Here is a 21,065-nt window from a genome sequence, read left to right as displayed (position 1 = left end):
ACCCTATTATATTATTGGTCCGGTTATGGGTTTTCTAAAATCCAATACAAACCGATCTATTGACACCCATGTCTAGAATACTTGATGATTGCTCGAGAGGGGTATATTCTAATTCATAATATCAAAGTGATATCTCAAAAACATTTCAAAGAAACTAGGAAATTGGAAAAATAAGTTGATTTCTAAAGCTAGTCACAGAACTTTAATCAAAAGTTTAACTGCTGCTATACCCATCTACAATATGCAAACTCGTTTTCTGAACAAGATTGTAATGAGATTGATAAGTTCCTGGCTAATTTTGGGTAGGGAGTACATGATTTAGGTAATACTAAAGCACATATCTCAGTAGGAATAAATGCTGGGAGGACTCGGTTTCAAAAACTCTTACTTTCAACACAAAGCATTGTGTTTCCAAAGTTTGTTGAAAGATCATCTCCGAATGAACCAAATCTGTCTAAATATTTCCCTTTCACTAATTTTCTTGTTGCTAAAGTCAAAGCTGGAGCTTACTCATGGTGGAAAAAAAATCATGAGTTCAAGATGAAAAAGGGGATCAAATTTCTTCCTTGTATGGTAGTCAAACATGGTCGAAACATAAATATCTAAGAGGACGTACAATTGCATACCTTTTATACATTGCAAACAAACGAGTTACACTATAACACTCCGTTTATTTTCTTTATTTTTCTCTATTTATTAGGATTTAAAAAAAAATATAATAATATTAAAAAGAAAAAAAAAAAGGATAAAGATAAAATAAGATAAGATAAAAACGTGGGAGAGTTAGAGGGGTTTGGTTACAACCGAACTCTCCTTTTTTGTTGGTTTTTCTGGTTTTTGAAATACAAGAGAAAAACAGATAGAGATGTACAAGAAAAAAAGAGGAGTGTTTACTCCGGGAGAGTGCTTGAGTGAGAGAGACAGAGATAAAAGTTGGAGGAAGAATGAATAAGCTAAGGAGTATTGGCACGACGGTTTTTCTAGTTTTCTCTAGTAGATACAATCTCAAGTTTTGTGATATCGGTGAGTAGTCTAAATTTTAATTTGTTTTAAATCAATTTTAATGGATTGTTAACTGATTTCTACTAATTAAGCCATTGAATTGTTTTACTTGAAATTATGGGATTTAAATCTATTAAAGTGCTCAAAGACTTAAATCGCATATTGACGCATACGCGTTCTTTTGGTTATCTATGTATTGATTGGTAATTGTATATGGAATTCATTAAATTGTTGGTCAACTGATTGAAGTGAGCAATTGTTATATGTTAGAGATTGGTTTCTCATAAAAAGGGGGTCTGTTATATCCATTGATGATTGTCAAACCTTGTTTGCTTTTAGTGGCGCAGATATATTATCATGAGTAGTTGAAGGGCATAACAAGTAATTATTTGATTCTAATGTGACTTTTAGATATGAGAAGGTATAATGGTATTCTCTGCATGTCTTTGTAGGCTTCTGACCTTTTGTGATATGTGAGCTATTCCTGGCTTTATTGCATTTAAATGTCTTATACATAATAAGTAAAGGTTGGATTTTGATAAGGAATATTTGACAATGGCTACTGGTGTATATATTATATGAGGATGGGTCGATCTAGATGGTACAGTCGGTATTAAATCCTTATACCAATTGACTTGCAGTACTTTAGATATTCTCTTTTAGATGTCAGAAAGTATAAGCTTAGTTCTGGTCTGATTTCGAGCTCAATTTTGGTTTAGTTAGAGTTTGAACTAGTTTTATTTTAAACATGAAAAAAGTAAGGTCTGGAAGTCTGCTTTCAAACCCAATTAACCTCGTTGCATTCCGAGGTTTGTCGATATGGTTACGGTGTTCGGAAGTTGGCACGTCAGAATTTTCTTATTTCAGAAATCCGGTCTGTGCTTAGTTTGGAATAGAGTTTTCACATAGTTAGGGTCAGATTCAAACTCTCACCAAAACATGAAAAAGTGAGTTTTCTGTGTCTTCTTCCAACCCAATTGGCCTCGTCGCATTCAGAGGTCTGTGGTGGTAGATATGATGTCTGGAAGTTTGGTTGACAGAAAACAATGCGTCAGAAATCAGTTTCTACGCACTGTGTTCAAGTCCAGTTTTAATTTAGTTAGAGTTTAAGTTAGAATTTTTATAAAACATAAAAAAATAATATTTGGAAGTCTGCTTTCTATTCCAATTGGCCTCACCGCATTCCAAGGCCCGTGGAATTAATTATGGTGTTTGGAAGTTTGACTGGCAGAAAACAGTGCGTCAGAAATCAGTTTCTGTGCACTGTGTTCGAGCTTAGTTATTGAACATTTAGAATGAGATTGAGTATTTTTGTAAGACATAAGAAAGTAAGTTCTGTGTGTTAGATTTTCAACGCAAAAATCCTTGATACATTTGGACACCTGTGGAAAGCGTTGTGTCATTTGGAAGATAGTCTGTCAGAAATCTAGTTTGCTGAAAAATTAGGATTTTTACCGTTTTCAACTTAAGTTTTCTTCTAGATGGGCTGAGGTTGGGACTTCGAGTTCTACATGAAAAAGTATATCTACATACCCTAGTTTCTAAATATTTAAGTTACATGTCATTTGGATGAATGTAAGAAAAATTATAGCATTAACTATGTGACTGGTAAGAACTACGAAGGCTTGATTCCAATCTTGAAAGATTTGGATAAATGCAAGCACTTTGAGCAAAAAGTGCAGCCACTACACTACACTATATATATATATATATATATATATATATATATATATATATATATATATATATATATATATATATATATATATACACTATTATAGATATAGTGTAGTGTAGTGGCTGCACTTTATATATATATTAGTTTGTGTAATAATTATGTGATTGTGTTAGAAATTACAGTTGTTTTGAGACTACATAAATATATATGTGTGAGATAGAAGTTGTATATGAATATAGACTTTAGTATATGTGGATCTGTTTTGGACATTAGTGTGTGTGGACTTGAATTTGGGCTAATGAACTATTTGTTTACGATATTGTGTATATGAGTGTGGTTATGTAAATTGTATTTGTTTGATTATAAGTCTGTTTAAATTCAATGATATTTAAGTGCTTGATTTGCCTTGACGCGCGAAAATGACTCTCTGCATGTGTGGTCTGTTTTGACATGAGTAATGCTAGTATAATTATAAATTATAATAATGTTTTAATGTGTCGCCCACATCTTTAGAACTCTCCACGCCTCAGGATTTGGTAATGAGATATTATGACTTGTGATGTCATATGATAGATGGGTATTCATTGAATGTGCCATGAATGACCCAATAGTTTGGACTGCCCTAGAGAGGAACTAAGGTATTCGCCTTGCGGGTTAGTCGTATTCCTTGAATGTACGGGAATGTAGATTTGAGTATTCCTTGAATGTGGCGGGAATGACTCAAGGCATTCATTGAATGTGTCATGAATGGCCCGTTAGTGTTATGATGGGTATTCCTTGAATGTGGCGGGAATGACCCAAGGTATTTATTGAATGTGCCATGAATGACCTGAAATTTTATGGCCAAAGAGGCTGTGATTATGTGTATGGAAAGCCCAGAGATGACTGTGATATAGTGATACTCGGTGGGAGAGAGGCACACGTGTATGTATGATTTGGCAAATGTGTGGAGTGCAAATCGTGGAGTAGGAACTAAAGGTTGGGTTGAGTCTGTTTATAAATGAGTCAACGAGATAATTAATAAGCAAAGTGAAATATTGATTTTATGTATGAATGAGTTATTGCCTATGAATATTTATGTATTATGATGTATATGCTTTCTTACAAAGAAATATAGAGGTGGTTTGTGTGAGGTTATGGATGTGAAGTGTGACTGGGAATAATATTATTGAATGCTTGTGATCTTTTCTGTGATTGTGGAATGACTCTAAAATGATATGCTATTATGAAAGCATTAATGACTTGTAATAATCTGAGATATATAGTTATGCACTTGGAAACTTTATGACGTAATAATGTCATGTGAATGACTACCCTTGATATAGGTGGTATGATAAGTAGTATTCCCCGAATATGCGGGACGAACTATGTTGTATTAATTAGACTTCAATGTCTTAAATGAGGTTTGATGATGAATGAAAATTTGACTGGTTGAGATAAATCCGTTTATAGTGCTGTCTAACTCTGTTTTAGCAAGAGGGTAGGATCTGTTAATCTTTTATGCAGGGACGTAAATATCCTACCCTGAGACGTCGTGGTGACTTAAAGGTAATGTGTATCAAACCAATATTTAATTAAGTTATCATATGTGTATGTAATAAGTGGTATTTCTGTTATGAGTTATCTTGGAAATGTATATTGGGATTGAAATCTTACTTGGGAAGAAACTACACGCCGTTTTGGAAAATAGAACTATATTGTCTTCCAAGTTGAAATGGTTGGTAATGTTATATTTATTAATTTGAAAGATTATTATATATATTTTGTTGTTAGTCTACTCATACCAGCAAATTCAATTTGCTAACCCATGTTTGCTTTGTTTTGCAATGTGGGTGTGTTATTGGGAACATAGATGGTGGAATGCAGTGGATGAAGACGCTTGATTGGGATTCACTCTTGGAGTCTTACTGGTATAAGTTTTATGAATTATAAGTCTTGATTTGAAATAGATGTAATAGTGGTTTAGTAAATTCTTGAATTTGTACATTAAGAGTTGTTCGTTTGGTTTTAATTTGATCTCATATTTTAATATCGTGGTTGTTAATGGGTTATTAGGGTTTTGTTTTATCCTGGATTTTCAGAAGATGGAATAGGGTGTGGATAATTTCCTATTTTTAATTTTTTGAAAATTTGGGGTGTGACAGACACTTTCCCCAAATAACAACACTAAATTTGTATATGATCTTATTATAGACAATTCTTGGAATTCCATTTTAATTCTATATCTTAATATTAAAGCTCGTACAAAAGGTATTTTTCTTGCTCTTTTAAACGTCATCTCTTATTAATATGAGAATTCTTTCCCTATTAAAAAGGGAAATTCTTGCACTTCTAATTAAAACGGGAATTCCACCCAACTGAAAATGAAAAATCTAGTACTTCTAATTAAAACGTGAATGTTTTCCTTATTAAAATAGAAACTACACTTCTAAATTAAGTCAACTATTATAACGGGATCTCTCCCCAATAAAAAGACGGATTCTTAAAACTTAATTAAAACAATTTGTTAGCAACTAAAGGGAATCCTTTCCCCCAACTGAAACAATTTATTAGAAATTTTATGTATGTATAGTATGTATAGTAATGACCATTAAACAAGTTTTCAAAAGAGGTGGTGTGTATGCACATGCGTACATTATCTTCATATTAAAGCTCACACAAGGTATTTTCGAGCTTCTTTAAAATTCCACATCACCAACCTAAAACGAGTTTAAGAAACCAACTTAAAACAGGAATCCAACTCCTATTAAAATGGGAATTCCTTATTTCTATTTGGAAAGGAAATTCTAGAATTTCTAATTAAAACGGAAATTCTTCTCCTATTAAAATGGGAATCATGGGATCTCTCCCCCAATTAAACACGGGGTTTTTAAAGCACAATTAAAATGATTTGTTAGGAAATGCAACTAAGACATACGCTTTTTTAAAATTCCATCTCATCGTCTATTAAAACGGGAATTTCTTTCTCTATTAAAAAAGAGAATTCTAGCAATTTTAAACTAAAACGGGAATCCTTCTCCTACTAAAAAAATAAAAATGAGAATTACAATTCTAAATTACAACAACGGGATCTCTCCCATTTTAAAACTAGTTTTTAAAGCACAATTAATACGATTTTGTCATGAAATTTGTATATATTCTTGAGCAAGTTTTCAAAGGAGAAAGTGTATATGCACGGGCCTACAAGCTAGTGATAACTTACTTACTAAAGAGATTGGCTGGTGAAATACACACGATTAAGTTAAACGATAATACAGATTATGAACCATGGATTTGGACTGTAGAAAAAAATTGTCACACCCTGATTTTTCGTAGAATTCGAATCGACAACAAATAGATATTTACTCTATTTCCACGTCATCCAAATCCTACAAATCCCGAGGTGTGAACCGAGATAATACCTTTCTGATAAACATGCATTTTCCAACAAAAAAAACCAAATATTGGAATAAGAATACTTGCATAAATCCAAAATTAATAACCTCCAAATTACAATCATCCTGATATGTCGAGGAACGTCAAACCGAAATAAAGATAAACAAGAACGTCTCAACTTATTAACTCAAAATCCAACATACAATAAAAAAAGGTAGAATCTCTAAAGAAAAACAGCTCCTAAGCAAAGCCAACTACTCTAACTGTAGCTCCACGGTTTTCCAACTCAAACAGCTACTACTGCTGCGGTTCCTGCGAAGGGTCTAGGTTCCATAAGGAACATACCCCCGAATGCAAAACAAATTGGGGTCAGCATTAAAAATGCTGGTGTGAGTGCCCTAAATGCAATGCTCATGATAGTTCATAACAATACACATTATTGCCATGAAGTTACGTATACCACGTCTATATCATTCGGCTACGTTAGAGACATCGATCCTTTGTCACCAACTGACAAGAGAAACCTAGTTTCTCTTAACGTGCAATCCATGTAGCACATACTAATATAATACATAAAATTTAATATAACATTATAACCAACTATCTAAATAATAATTTTAAAAAGTATACAGTACATTACCTTAGCGCCTAACATTCTAGAGTGGGCTTCATCCCTGCAATAAGGATTAGGTAGCCCACCCTCCTACAAAAATAGAGTTAATTCAATGATAACAATAAAATATAAAAATAATGTCTCAAGTATTATATAAATTACTAATACACTTTTTAATTAAGACCCCCTCCCCCCATGATTTATGAAATTATCTTAGACATCTTTTATATTTCCTAAAGGACCATTTCCCATTTCTGCACTTTGAACTCGTGAAATACCAATATCATGTAAATTCACATAACCAAGGTTTACGTCACATCTCTTAGTGAGGCAAATGACATTTAGTTCCTCTCCTAAAAGATGGAACATTGCCATAAATTTTAATCCCGCATTTACGTCACAGCTCATAAGGATGGAATGCGTCATAAAATATCATATGAATCCACATATCCAAGGTTTACGTCACATCTCTTAGTGAGGCAAAAGACCTTTAGTTCCTCCCCTAAAAGACGGAACCTTGCTATAAATTTTAATCCCGCATTTACGTCACATCTCACAAGGATGGAATGCATCATAAAATATATCCAAATCCGCATTTATGTCTCATCTCACAAGGATGGAATGCATCATAAAATATATCCAAACCCGTATTTACGTCACATCTCACAAGGATGGAATGCGTCAAGACATCAAATGTATCCACTCGCATTCACGTCACATCTCCTGGAGATGGAATGCATAATCATCATATCATGAGTATGGGAAATATCCATCTTATTCTAATAGTGTCATAATTTTTCTAATGATTTCACATCCATATAGTATATATGTTATACAAAACAAAATAAATTTCCACAATCAACAATACTTTCCAGGCAATATTTCTTATAACATACTCCCAAGAGTGACAATTTGCACAAACTCAATCAATTACCATGTTTATATTCAAATAAACCAAGGTTACACTTTTTATGTAAATATACTAATTTCAAGCAGTAGCAAATCATGCACAATGATCATAAACAGCAATCCATTCAATAGATTAACAATTTTCCATTCATTCACAACTTTATCCAAAATCAATAGTCTCGTATTTCAATGCCTCGACTGACATCCCACCGTCGGATTTCCCTCCAATATTAATGGGTATGACTACTGTGTGTTTTAAATATGCAGATCCAATTTGAGGAAGATCCAATTTGTGGTCATCCTTAATCTATGCCTAAACCTATGACTGCGCAGTGCAGTTTTCTGGCGTAGTATATACTACGACCAGTCACGCTTATGCGTTCCTCGGCAGAAACTCCACCGTTGGATCTGTCTAAAATTTATATATGTCAGAGTTTAATGTATCCGGTAACTAAGGATTAAATTTGAGAGACATCCTAGAACGGGACGATCTCCATCGGAACAGAATTAAACAACTGCGCATACAAGTTTTTTTTTGGAATGATGTTTACTGTTAACTGTTCATCTTCTTCACAAAACTCTATACAGTTCATTAATGGCTTTATACTCCTAATATACAATCCATATGATCACACATAACAAACAACATAAGCTTAATGGAACGACTAACGGGCTTTGGACTTTGGACTTCAGACTGTAGATCTCGAACTTAAGTAAAACCAAAAATGGAATTTACTATTTATCATAAGCCTAATGGAACTTTTGAGGTAAAATTAGATCCTGAAATCAGAAATCTAATTGAATCTCTCACCAAAAAGGTAGATACCCTCTCAGCAAAAAAAAATGATCATAAACTCATTGATAAGAGCCCAAAATTGTAGTTTTAACCCCTTAGCAGTCATACTTTTAGACCAATTATGTGAGTAATAAGTAAGAGTTAAGGCCCGATTCGTGTTTTATGTATTCCGGGCTTCAAAGTCAATTATGTGCGAGGAATGTGCCACTTTGATGAGATAAAGGAGCAATGGTTGGTTACTAAGGAGTTCGGTGATTAAAGGCCAAGATTCAAGAAGACCAAGCCTTTGTAAAGCCCAGGTCAAAAGATGAAAAGTCAAAGTCCACGCAAAAGTAAAAAAGGTTGCACAAAGTCAACAGAACTTCCGAAGACCATATCTTTAGACTCAGACCTCGGAATTGGGCCTACCTTATGTCAAAACGACTGGCTCGGAAAGAGCTTTCCAATGGTCCAAACCTTGACCCAATCAGAGGAGCAGAAGTGGACGAAAAGTCTGTTGAAGCGAACTGCAGCTGAAGAGGCCTTTTTGGACCGAAAGAATTGGGTTTTGGGCCTGATTCTCTGGCCCCAAACATGGCTCCAAGCCCATGCACGATTTTTGGATCTGGATGTATAAAAACAAAAGCTTCACTCTTTGTTAATGGTAGCTAGTTAGACCTAAATTAATATATAGAATTCTAGATCTAGTTTTAATTAATTAATTAAGCTTTAGTTCCATTACAATTATTGTTTTAGATTAAATTCTTGAATGATTGTTCTTGATTGATTAGATAAATAAAATAGTTATTATTCAATTTCGTTCTTGTCATTTCCATTCTAGATCTAATTTAAATTCTTGTTCTTATTCCATTCCAAACATTAAAATTAGATTCATTATTGTTAATTAAGTAAATCTCAATTTCTTACATTATGTTTAGTTTAGATTCAATGGGAAATGTTAGTTTGATGACTCAAGGCTAAACCTCCATTAGAGGGGTTGATGAAGCCTTGATGAAAACTTAGTGGTTAGTATAGAATTGGTAGTAGAATCTATTCCACTCTAGAAGGTCGTGTTTCACCATGAGAATGGGTGGACGACCTCACATGCTAGTTAGTATCCGGTAGGAATGCCATGAACACTAGGGATTAGACTCGAAATTCTCGCCGTGAAAACGTAAGAATCGAGATACGACAATCTATACTAGGTTATTAAGTTGGATTCGAGGTGGATTTAATTCCCCTCTATTTCTTTATCTAGAGTCAACAATCGTATTTCGTGTAGCTTCAGATTATCTTTAGTTTATATTTTATCTTGTTATTTATTATATCTAGTTATTTAAAATAACGCGTCTTGTTAGCATAACATTTCGTAAAGCTCTCATTGACTTAAGGCTGTTTACTTAGACTTAGAAGACAATCCATGCTAGGGAACTAGGAGTGGAACGAACTTCCTACTCCACTTAGTGCAATTCGCATCGAGAGTAGAAGCTTTGATAATTGAGATAGTAAAAGATAGTTTTAGTTTACTTACGTTGTGAATTCATCGTTCATTTCGTAGGTAGACTATACAATTTACAGTTATCAAATGGCGCCGCTACCATCTTAGTTACACTTTAGCATTGTTTTCCTTGTAGAAGTAGTCATTTTTAAGTCCCATTAAACCCACCCACCCTTGTTTGTTTCATACTGTGGTTGCCCATTTCAAGCGTGACAAATTCGCGAGAAAATACCGGAGAATGCCGCATAAGGAGAGAGAGCGCGACCGACCAGCTAAGTTAATTGGAATTTCGCCTACCACGCGACCAGCCTTCACCGCGACCAGCGCTCAAACAACACCGGAACTTCGACTTCACCGAAAGCGACCATACTAAAAACACATAATCTGAAAATTACTTTCGAGCGCCGAAGGCTTCTTGGCCTTGCGAAGCGCCTCCAATTTAAAATTTCCGGATTTCCACAGGTTTGATTCGAACTTTGATCTTTCATATTTTTCAGTGTTCTAACCTGCTATATACACTGAACAAGCGTAAACAAGACGCTATTCATAAGCGAAGCAATGACGCAATCAGGTATTCCTTTCTTCCATACCTCGCATTTCCAGTTAGAGGTTTTCTACTAGTATATCAGAATTGTTTGGAGTGTTGCATGTTTAGTTAAGCTCAACTTAGTCTTGCATGAGATTAAGGTCTGGTCGAACAAAAACAACAAACGTAATTACACGACAACAAACAAGTCTATCTAGTACACCACCCACACACCTCTAACTACTATCACACACACCACCATACGACACATAATGGTCAAGAAAGAGAGACTCCTCTCTCCGACTTTTACAAAGCCTTGAGCGATAGCCCTAAATCGTGCATCGTTCTAGTAGACCCAGTGGGGGATTTTCGAATCCCCCCAAACATATTTAATTTGTTACCCGTTTTTCATGGGTTAGACCATGAAAAACCTTATCAGCACATGCGTAGGATTGAACAAGTCCTTACAACATTCCATCATCCTACGGTAGGTGCGGAACAAATTAAACTGAGGGTATTCCCTTTCACATTAGCCGATAAGGCGGCGTCTTGGTTAACTGCCCAAGCGCCTAATTCTGTGGACTCGTGGGCTAAACTTGTTCAGCTGTTTATGGAACATTTTTACCCACCCCTAAAGACGGATGAAATGCTTTCCAAGATTCATTTTTTCCGACAGAATCCTCATGAATCATTTTCTGAGGCATGGAATCGTTTCACCGATCTCCTTATAGAGTGTCCACATCATAACTTAGCGAAAGACACGTTAGTTCGTGCCTTTTTCAAAGGTCTTCTACACCACCATAAAGAAGTCCTTGACATAATGAATGGGGGTAGTTTCCTAAGTAAAGGAGCCTCGGAGGCTTACAAATTTCTAGAAGACCAAACTAAACGGAATAATAATTGGGGGGGTAGTGATGATATCCCCCGCTCAGCTAGTTCTTCTTCAACAGTAAAGGCCGCCGGTATGTTTGAGACGAAAACCGATCCAGAACTTAAAAATTTAATCGAATCTCTAACTAAAAAAGTAGAGGCTATTTCTGCTCAACAAAAGCCTATCCCCGTCATGAATGTAAACTCCAACCCATGTAATTTCTGTTTGAGTCCAGAGCACCCTGACGATTATTATTGTCCTCTAGCTTATGAACAACAACCACCAGAACAAGATAATGTTTACTCTATTAATAACTATCCTATTCCTAACGCCCCTTGGAGACAACATCCCAACTTCAGTTGGAGAAATAATCAACAAGTAACACCTCCAGGGTACAATAATCAAAACGTTAGGCAAGCAAACAATTATAACCAAGCTCCACCTAGACAAGGACAAGGACAAGGTCAAGGGAATTATAATAATTATAACAACCAAGCGCAACCACGACAAGGTCAAGCACAAGGTCAGAATAATTATAATAATTATAATACCAATAGAGGTATCGTTCCGGTTAATAATAATAACTATCACAACCCACCCATAAATAATCAACGAGAGATAGTTCCAGTCACACCACCCGTGACTACTACACCTACACAACCGGATCGTATCGACGCCTTTATACAAGTTACCCAACAACTTTTCTAGACAATGACTCAATCAAACCAACAGATTTTACAATCCATAAATCAGGGCATACAACAGTTATCCCAAGCGAAAGCCCAACCAAAAGGCGTGTTTCCAGGACAAGCAATACCAAACCCTAAAACAAAAACACACCTTTGAGGTAAACGGTAATTCTAGTACGGAAACTACAATCGTAGGTGACCTAAATGCCATCACCACTCTCCGTTCTGGAAGAGTGGTTGATAACAAAAGTAACTACGCCTATAGTTACCCCATCGATTATCTCCTACACCGGACATCGAACTAGATACCGCAATAGAAATCGAGGAGCCTACCACGGTAGAGGTACCCGGTTAAATCACAACCAAAGAAACCGAAAGCCAAGGTTACACGCAAGTAGAGCCATATGCGAAATATAGAGCGAAACCACCGTTCCTCAAAAATTAGCCATGCTAACCGGGATACAAACTTTGAGGAAATTAGGAACGCGTTTTCAAGAATCTAACGATAAACCTTCCTTTTCTCGAAGCTATTAAAAGCTACCTAACCACGCTAAGTTTCTTAAAGAGTTGTGCACTACTAGGCGTAAGACCAACATACCTAAAGACGCGCCTTAACTGAACGGTTCCCAACTTTATCCGAAAATAATGGAATTGTTAAGTACAAGGACCCCCTCGGTCGCCCCATCAGAAAATGCACCTTAGGAGATTCCCACACGACGACCGCCTTTATTAGACCTCGGGGCGAAGTGTTAACTTACTCCCCGTGATACTTGTATAAACAAATAGGTCTACAGAAATGCAACCTACAAAAATAACGCGCGTTAATTAGCGGACATGTCAATTAAGTATCCTAAAGGTGTAGTGGAAAACGCGTGCTTGTTAAGGTTCGTGGATTTCTACTATCCTGCTGATTTTGTTATCCTCGATACGAAGTCGCTAATGACTCATCGATCATTTTAGGGCGCCCTTCTTGGCAACCGCCAATGCGCTTATAAATTGTCGCGATGGAAAGATGTCCTTATCTTTTGGCCATCTTTCTGTCGAGGTAAAATGTTTTAAAATGATGAAACAGTTACCCGGCCGTGCGTAGATGGGGAGGTTAGCATGATCGAGAGTTTAGCTCAAGATTATTTTAACAACACGTTTCACGAAAACAATATGTACAAATTCCTTTCTTTTGGAACTTCAGATTTTGTAAATGACTCCTACTTAGAGGAAGTCAACACCATCCCCGAGTCCACACCAATTGTAGACCCGCCGGTTGCTCCATATATTGATTACGAAGACTTGCTACCTAAGCAAGTCTTCATTACGCAAGATAAGGACACTTATGAAACATCAATGGACATTCCGTCCGCACCAGTGCTTAAACCTCTTCCCCCGGAGTTAAAATATATTCAACTTGATCCGGATGGTAGTCACCCGATAATTATATCTTCTCTGTTAACTAAGGATGAAGAGACATGTTTAATAAGGGTGATCAGGGAACATCGGTCTGCGATTGGTTGGTCCCTAGCCGACATTAAGGGAATCGACCCCAATGTTTGCACTCATCGTATCCATTTGGAGGATAACGCGAAGACTTCTCGCGAACCTCAGCGTCGCTTGAACCCTGCCATGAAAGAGGTGGTTAGGGAAGAAGTCTTGCGATTACTCGATGCGGGTATTATATACCCAATCTCCGATAGCGAATGGGTAAGTCCCATTCATGTAGTTCCTAAGAAATCGGGAGTTACCATGGTACGTAACGGGAAGGGTGACTATGTTGTCACTCAAGGTCCTATGAAATGGAGAATCTGTATTGATTACAGACGTTTAAATGCTATGACACAAAAGGATCACTTTCCCTTACCATTTATAGATAAGATGCTAGAACGTCTAGCTGGTCATGCCTTTTATTATTTTCTGGATGGCTACTCTGGCTATTTTCAGATTATTATTGATATTGATGACCAAGAAAAGACAACCTTCACATGTCCCTTCGAACATATGCCTATAAACGAATGCCTTTTGGCCTTTGTAATGCCCCCGTACCTTCCAAATGATGTATGCTTCATATATTTAGTGACATGGTAGAGCACTTTATGGAAGTGTTCATGGATGATTTTTCTATCTATGGAGACTCCTTTTTGGCATGTTTGTCTAACCTTGCCTAAGGTCTTGACACGGTGTGAAGAAAAGAGCCTCGCTTTTAAATTGGGAAAAGTGTCATTTCATGGTCAAAAAGGGCATAGTACTAGGTCATATTGTATCTAGTGATGGCATCGAAGTAGATAAAGCCAAACTAGATAAGATAGCGACCTACCTAAACCACCTGGACCGTCCGGTGAGATTAGAGCCTTTCTAGGCCATGCAGGGGTTTTATAGGCGTTTCATTAAAGATTTTTGAAAATAGCTAGGCCTTTAACTAACCTCGCTTTTGAAGGATGCAATCTTTGATTTTAATTTTAACTGTAAACAGGCTTTTGAAACCTTAAAAGCACTCTAACCACTTGCACCTATTATATACACCTCTCGATTGGTCTAAACCTTTCGAACTCATGTGTGATGCTAGTGACTATGCGGTTTGGTGCCGTCTTGGGACGTAAACTAGATAATAAGTCCACTGTTATTTATTATGCTAGTAAAACATTAAACGACGCCAACGGAATTATACAACTACTGAAAAAGAATTCTTAGTCATCATTTATGCTTTAGATAAATTTCGGCCTTATTTGGTTGGTTCTAAAACTTTAGTTTACACGGACCATGCAGCCGCTAGGTACCTTCTTGCAAAGAAGGATGCTAAGCAGATTAATCCGATGGATTCTTCTCCCGCAAGAGTTCACATTAGAAATAAAGGACAAAAAGAGGGTCGAAAACGTAGTTGCCGACCACTTATCTAGACTTACAAATGACGATAGTAGTGATTCCGAGTCCATACCGGATTCTTTTTCCGATGAGCATCGTATGCTATTTTTTCATCACCATGGTATGCGGACATCGTAAAATTATTTAGCGGCTGATGTTATGCCTTATAATTGGATAAGAAATGAACGTAGAAGTTCTTGGCCGTGAGTCAAGTTATACTACCGATGAGCCCTACCTTTTTAAGTATTGTCGCGGGATCGATTATTCGTCGTTGCATTCCCCGTGGGAATATAATGAAGTCCTATCGTTCGCCATGACAAAGAGTGTGGTGGGCCACTTTAGTGGAATGAAAACAGCCGCTAAAGTTCTTCAATGTGGATTTTATTGGCCTACCCTTTTTTAAGGATGCCCAAGTGCATTGCAAAGACGTGTATTCGTTGCCAACAACTTTGGGCTTAATCACGGCGTAATATGATGCCATTAAATCCAATCTTGATAGTAGAAATTTTTGATGTTTGGGGTATTGATTTTATGGGCCCTTTCCCTGTTTCCCACGGTTATATTTATATTCTAGTTGCCGTGGACTACGGTTTAAATGGATAGAGGCCCTAGCTTGCGTGAGCAATGACCATAAGACCGTGGTATTTTTTATTAAAGAATATATTTTCTGTCGGTTTGGCATTCCTAAAGCCATCATTAGTGATGGTGGAACACATTTTTGCAACAGAGTTGTTGCATCCCTAGTGAAAAAGTATGGAGTTACACACAAAGTAGCAACTCCTTATCATCCACAAACTAGCGGACAAGTAGAAGTTTCTAATAGGGAAATCAAAAAGATTTTAGAAACAACAAGAAACCCCGATAGGAAAGACCGGGTCGGCGCCTATCGGATGCCTTATGGGCGTATAGAACTGCTTTCAAAACTCCTATAGGTATGTCTCCCTTTAGACTTGTATTTGGGAAACCATGTCATTTGCCCGTTGAATTAGAGCACCGTGCTCTGTGGGCTATAAAAGCCTTAACTTCAATATTGATGATGTGAGGGGTGTCAAACGCAGTTACAATTAAATGAGCTTGAAGAAATCCGTGGCGATTCTTACGATCTCGCCAAGGATTATAAAGCTAACATGAAACGTGTTCATGATAAGCATATCTTCGCGCAAAAAGAGTTTGTGGTCGGACAAAAGGTTTTGCTTTACAACTCCCCGCTACATATTTTCCCATGGAAACTAAAACCCGTTGGTCCGGTCCTTTTCTGGTTATCAAGTCACCCCTTACGGGGCAATTACCTTGGTAAATCCCAAGGACAACAAGACCTTTTCAAGTTAACGGTCAACGATTAAAACATTTTCACGTAACTTCGTCCCGATATAGAGGAAGTCCTTTTACAGACCCTATATATGAGGAATGACCCTTGTCATTGGTGTACTTCCTTTCACTTCCATTTAATGGTAAGTACACCATTAAGGTAACCGGCCCCTCCCTATGGAGTGTGTGGGTCAGAAGTACCGGATCCTAAGTCCACGGTTCACATATTTCACGCTTTCCACTCTTGCATGTTTTCTCGATTTTTGAGTCATGTTTCTCTATGGTGTGAATTATGTCTTTATTTGCTTAATGTTTTTGCTTATTAAAAAATAAAAAAATAAATAAATAAAAAAAAAAAAATAATAATAATTGTTTTTTTTCATTTTTAGATATAGATATATATCTAAACTCATAAACATAGCAATCCAACAAGTCTTGGGAATCTGACTTTAAACGACCCACGTTGTAAACAAATTTTGTGTTTAAAAATTTGTTTGGGGGTGGGCAGTCGATCCTTGCATCCGGATTGCTCGAACCTTCCTTTTGCGTTGCTTAGGTCCATTAGTATAGTTCATTGGGGTTGACGTCATCTAATTTAGTGTTCATTCGTTCGCATAACTTACGTCATGCACGCACTTCGAGGCGTTTTCCACTATCTTATATGTCACCCACGGTCGGAATAGAGTAGTTTATGGATCAATGGATTGGAAATTCTCTCCTGATCATTTCCATATCTCATTCGAAAAATCGACCAATAACGGCGGGAAATTTAGTTTGAAGTTATGCTTAAAATCGACGAAAGTCGAAAAATCGAATGGGCTTGGGCCCAACTTCAGCACACCTACAACCTACAGCCGCCCCTTTCCAAAACCCAATCGCGAGTCATCTTCTCCAACCGCTTGTCACAAATTTAAATTCAAACCCTAGCAACCAAAATAAAAAAAAAAAAAAAAAATAGAATACATCAAAATAGAAAGACCACCCACGCTTTTTTGTGAAACACCAACACAATCTCCAACCGTTTCCACCAAGAAAACACCCACCAATTCAAGTTTTCAAACCTGCCACCGTAACCACCACCGCCACCACCATTGTTTTCTCGTTGTTTTCTATCAAACTCGCCTCCCCCACAAAGCTACAAAACCATTAGTTATCTAAGAAACTTCAATGGCGCCACGACGAAGAATGTTGCGGAGCACACGCTTTGAGGCCGACCATTTCGCACCATTTTACGGCCAATATGATTACGAGGGATTGGAACAGATCGTGGTATTCGGCGGATGAGTTCTATCACTATGATTTGGTAGAACAGTTTTATAAGAAACGAATTGGAGGGAAATAGGATTTTCATTAGGATAGCGAGAAACGAGGAGGAAGTAACGGTGACGGTTGTTGGTCGAGCTATTAGGAATCACGCCTGTAACCAACCTAGATACGACCATTCAGGAATCCCAGTATACTGCAGTTCCTCTGCTTTGATGAAAGATACGGTCATAGAGGGTGAATACAATACGATATCTCATTGCGTTCGCCAGACGACCCTGAGAACCAATCAACTGGCTGTAGCTCAGTGGATTGGTAGGAACGTCCTCGGCAAAGACAAAGTCAGCGACATCGGACTTCAGTGTCTGCACGTTCTCTGGATTTTGCAAACGAATGAGTGTAATTTCTGCATCCTCGATGTAATTTTGAATGTGATTAGAGGAGTGGGAAAGAGCATGACGCCTCTTCCCATATTGATCACTAAGATTATGCTCTCATTTAGAGCTGTCGCTAAATCTGCTCCTATTAAGATCAAATTGCATTCTAATGCAAGTATTTATAAGGAATGCATCCAAGAGACTTGGCCGTTGTCTGCAGAGAATAAAGTTGAGTCGAATAATGAAGGCGAAGATATGACATGGTTGGTTGAGGATAATTTCGATAGTCATACTTCTAATTTAGAACGAATGATAATGCTGCAAACTGGTTTGCGATGCAGTTATCGTATCTGTGAAGATATCCGACATAGACAAATTGTAATTTGAAATAAGCAAACGAACTTTCAGACGAGAGTTGAAATGCTCGAAAGGGGTCAGGAAGATATCTTGTCTAACTTGGAGATTATCCACCAGAATCACCAAGCCCAGTATGCAGTACTCAAGACTGAGATGGAAGCACAGCGCTTGTTCAGGATAGAGATGCTACGGCGACGATGCCACTTTCGTGGATGAGTCCGCCTCACCGAAGTCCGAGAGGCATGAGCGTCGTCGCCGCCAGCCGGATGGCTCAAGCCATTCTTCACCACGTAGCGATCTCCATCTCGGGGACCATCTTCTTCACACGCCTAGGTGTTCACCATCACTGTTGTCCCTGTTATTTCATTGTTTTATTGTTTTGTTAGTGGAATTTTATTTTTAGTAGTTAGATTTAAATATTAAGTTGTTTGTTTTAGATTGCTTGGATTTCATATTATTTTAATATAATTTATTTTGATCATCTTTCGTAAGGATGTCTTGGAGTCAAAGTTGGAAATTAGGCCGATATCGGCATATCTATGATTTTTTGTAGTTGTAGCATGATATGTAGGAGAGTTTAGAAGTTACTATTCTAAACCAAGTTTAAAAGATACCAGGGTTGTTAGGAAATCAAAACTATGGTTAGTTTCCGTTTTCGGGTTTGGCAGTTTTCTATTTCCGAAATTGCCTTTAAAACAATTTGGCAACTTGCCGATTCGTTTTGGAAACCCAGAACCTATTTAAACTTCCATCATTCTACACTCACAACCCACACTACACCCCACAATCATCTCTCACCTTTCACTCCAAGCTTTTTCAACTTGTTTTTCTTGTAAACACAAGCTTTTACGCTACGACTTACGAAGCGCTTCGCGCTTTCTATATACACTTCCATAAATTTTTTGTCGAGCGCCACGCCCAAGCAGAGCGACTTCGCCCTAAAACACTGTAAATCGAAAAATCTCAGAAGCCCGGCGCCAAGCTTCAAGCAGAGCGCGACCAGCCAAACACAACAATTCCAAAACCTAAGAGCGACTTCTTCCTATATACGGCGCCGCCAGCCTCCTCCTCCCGTAAGCACGAAATTCGATTTTCTGAGGTTTCTTCCAGGTTTTTCGCAAAATTGTTCTACGAGTAGTTTTGAGATGACACCTCCTATAGTGATTCCCGAACAGTCATTTGAAGACTTGATGGGAACCGATACCTATGGAGCATCGTTCCGCGAGCGGATCGTGCAGTTAGGATGGCGGCATCTTCTGGTGAGTGATGACGACTCTTTTTCACCTAAGCTAACTGAATTCTTCTATAATAATATTACTTTTTATTGTACCCAAGAAGGAGAACAAAAATTTTCCCTTGCTATTGATGGCACGACTATGAAATTCAGTAAGCAATTGATAGCTTTGGTTTCGGGGTTGCCATTACCTGACCCTATGCACACGTGGGGATATATGACAGATAACTCATACCTATATGAATATGCCTATTTCCATGAGTATTATGGGGGAGGGGATGTTTCAGATCATGGACCAAGACCAATATAACATCGCCTCGAGTAGCCTATTGCATGAATGTAGGCACAACCATGTTGTTCATCATGATGAACATTCTAGGGGAACGGCGGTTTATACGCCAATAATATCGCCGGGCGACGTTTTCCTTTGCTTTAGGCTGAGGGACGTCGTCGGTATGACATTCCCCGAAGTTTTAGTTGCTACTCTGCGGCGAGGCCATACCTTGAGGCATAAGTACCTTCTTATGCCTGTCTTGGTTTGCGCGTTATGCGGCGCTTGCCTACCCATATTCTCGTACCGCGATTACACAGATTGGGAAAGGGTCGAAATCATGAGACCCACCAATCGTGGTGGTAAGATCATTCCGAGCCATGACTTGGCGGGGATGGCAGGTTCAACCACATTTGGTTGCCCCTTACACCCCATCGGACCAAATAACACTGTAGAGAGGTTAGCACTAGTTGATGATACACCCACGGAAGACGCGTGGCAAGTTGTTATGGCATGGCAGGGATGCGAAATAACCTCATATAGAAGAGGAGGATGACAAGTAAATGCTGGGGTGCAGGTAAGTTTTTAGTTAAGTTAGTGTCCGCTTATGTCCCAAGCAATTTAATTCTCGTTAACCCCATAATGGGTGGAACTCTTATAGAGTTCGTCTTTTTTTATTACTATATTTGTATGTTTTAACTTTGTTTTGCGGATGTTCCCGAAATTCACGCTTCAATGGTATTTTTCCTACCCTTTTATTTAAATGCTTTGAGGACAAAGCATGCTTCTTATTTGGGGGGCATAGAAACACGTGTAATTAAGACATCTGTTAGGATATAGATATGTATAATATGCACTTGTTTTCTAGTTAAAATTTCAAAAATTCAAAAATATAAATAAAAAGTATGCTATACACTTAGGAATATTGGTATTGTTTTCTTTCTCTATGCTCTTAACAATTTAGAAGTCTCACATAGCTTTTGCATCGAATAATTGTTAGAAACTTAGGTTAATATGTAGGTAATAATCTTTGCATCTATCTATAAATTTATTACATGTGTATCTATGATTGTTAGCAAGAAAGTTTCAAAATCTAGGCTAGAGTACTTATTCTACAAATCCTGTGTGAGAATATAGCCTAAAGCCTTATATGAAATAAACATTTGAGAAATGACACAAGGGAGAAGTAAAATCCGGATAGAGAAATCACACGTCCACTTGCTTGATCACTATGCCATATCCTAAGCGAGAATTTAGGCCCTCTTTGGATCGATATAGCCAGAAATTCAAACCTATGAATTATTTTCCGCTAGTCGCTCCTCTGAGCCTTCCTTTAGCCTTCCATAAACCACAATTCCTTTACCCTGTTACAAAAAAAAAAAAAAAAAAAAAAAAAAAAGAATAAATCAACCTACCCATTTTAGAATAAGTCTGAGAATAGAATGAGGAAGAAAGAAAAAGAGAAAAAC

At 37.5% G+C, this 21,065-nt stretch overlaps 1 long non-coding RNA gene and 1 other non-coding gene across 2 annotated transcripts; one reads left to right on the top strand and one right to left on the bottom strand.

Moving 5' to 3' along the window:
• The first annotated feature begins 795 nt into the window (after window positions 1-795).
• On the top strand, window positions 796-4,897 carry LOC147497114 (uncharacterized). Its single transcript, XR_015195037.1, has 2 exons — window positions 796-1,023; window positions 4,533-4,897. It is a non-coding gene; the product is annotated as an uncharacterized LOC147497114 (long non-coding RNA).
• A 6,125-nt stretch (window positions 4,898-11,022) lies between these two features.
• LOC147497113 (small nucleolar RNA R71) lies at window positions 11,023-11,126 on the bottom strand. Its single transcript, XR_015197288.1, has one exon. It is a non-coding gene; the product is annotated as a small nucleolar RNA R71 (small nucleolar RNA).
• Window positions 11,127-21,065: the final 9,939 nt, after the last annotated feature.

The sequence above is a fragment of the Coptis chinensis genome, chromosome 5 (genome assembly GCF_015680905.1).
Source record: "Coptis chinensis isolate HL-2020 chromosome 5, ASM1568090v1, whole genome shotgun sequence".
Taxonomy (NCBI): domain Eukaryota; kingdom Viridiplantae; phylum Streptophyta; class Magnoliopsida; order Ranunculales; family Ranunculaceae; genus Coptis; species Coptis chinensis.
The sequence above is the reverse complement of the archived record's forward strand: the minus strand, read 5'-3'. Positions and strand labels throughout refer to the sequence as shown.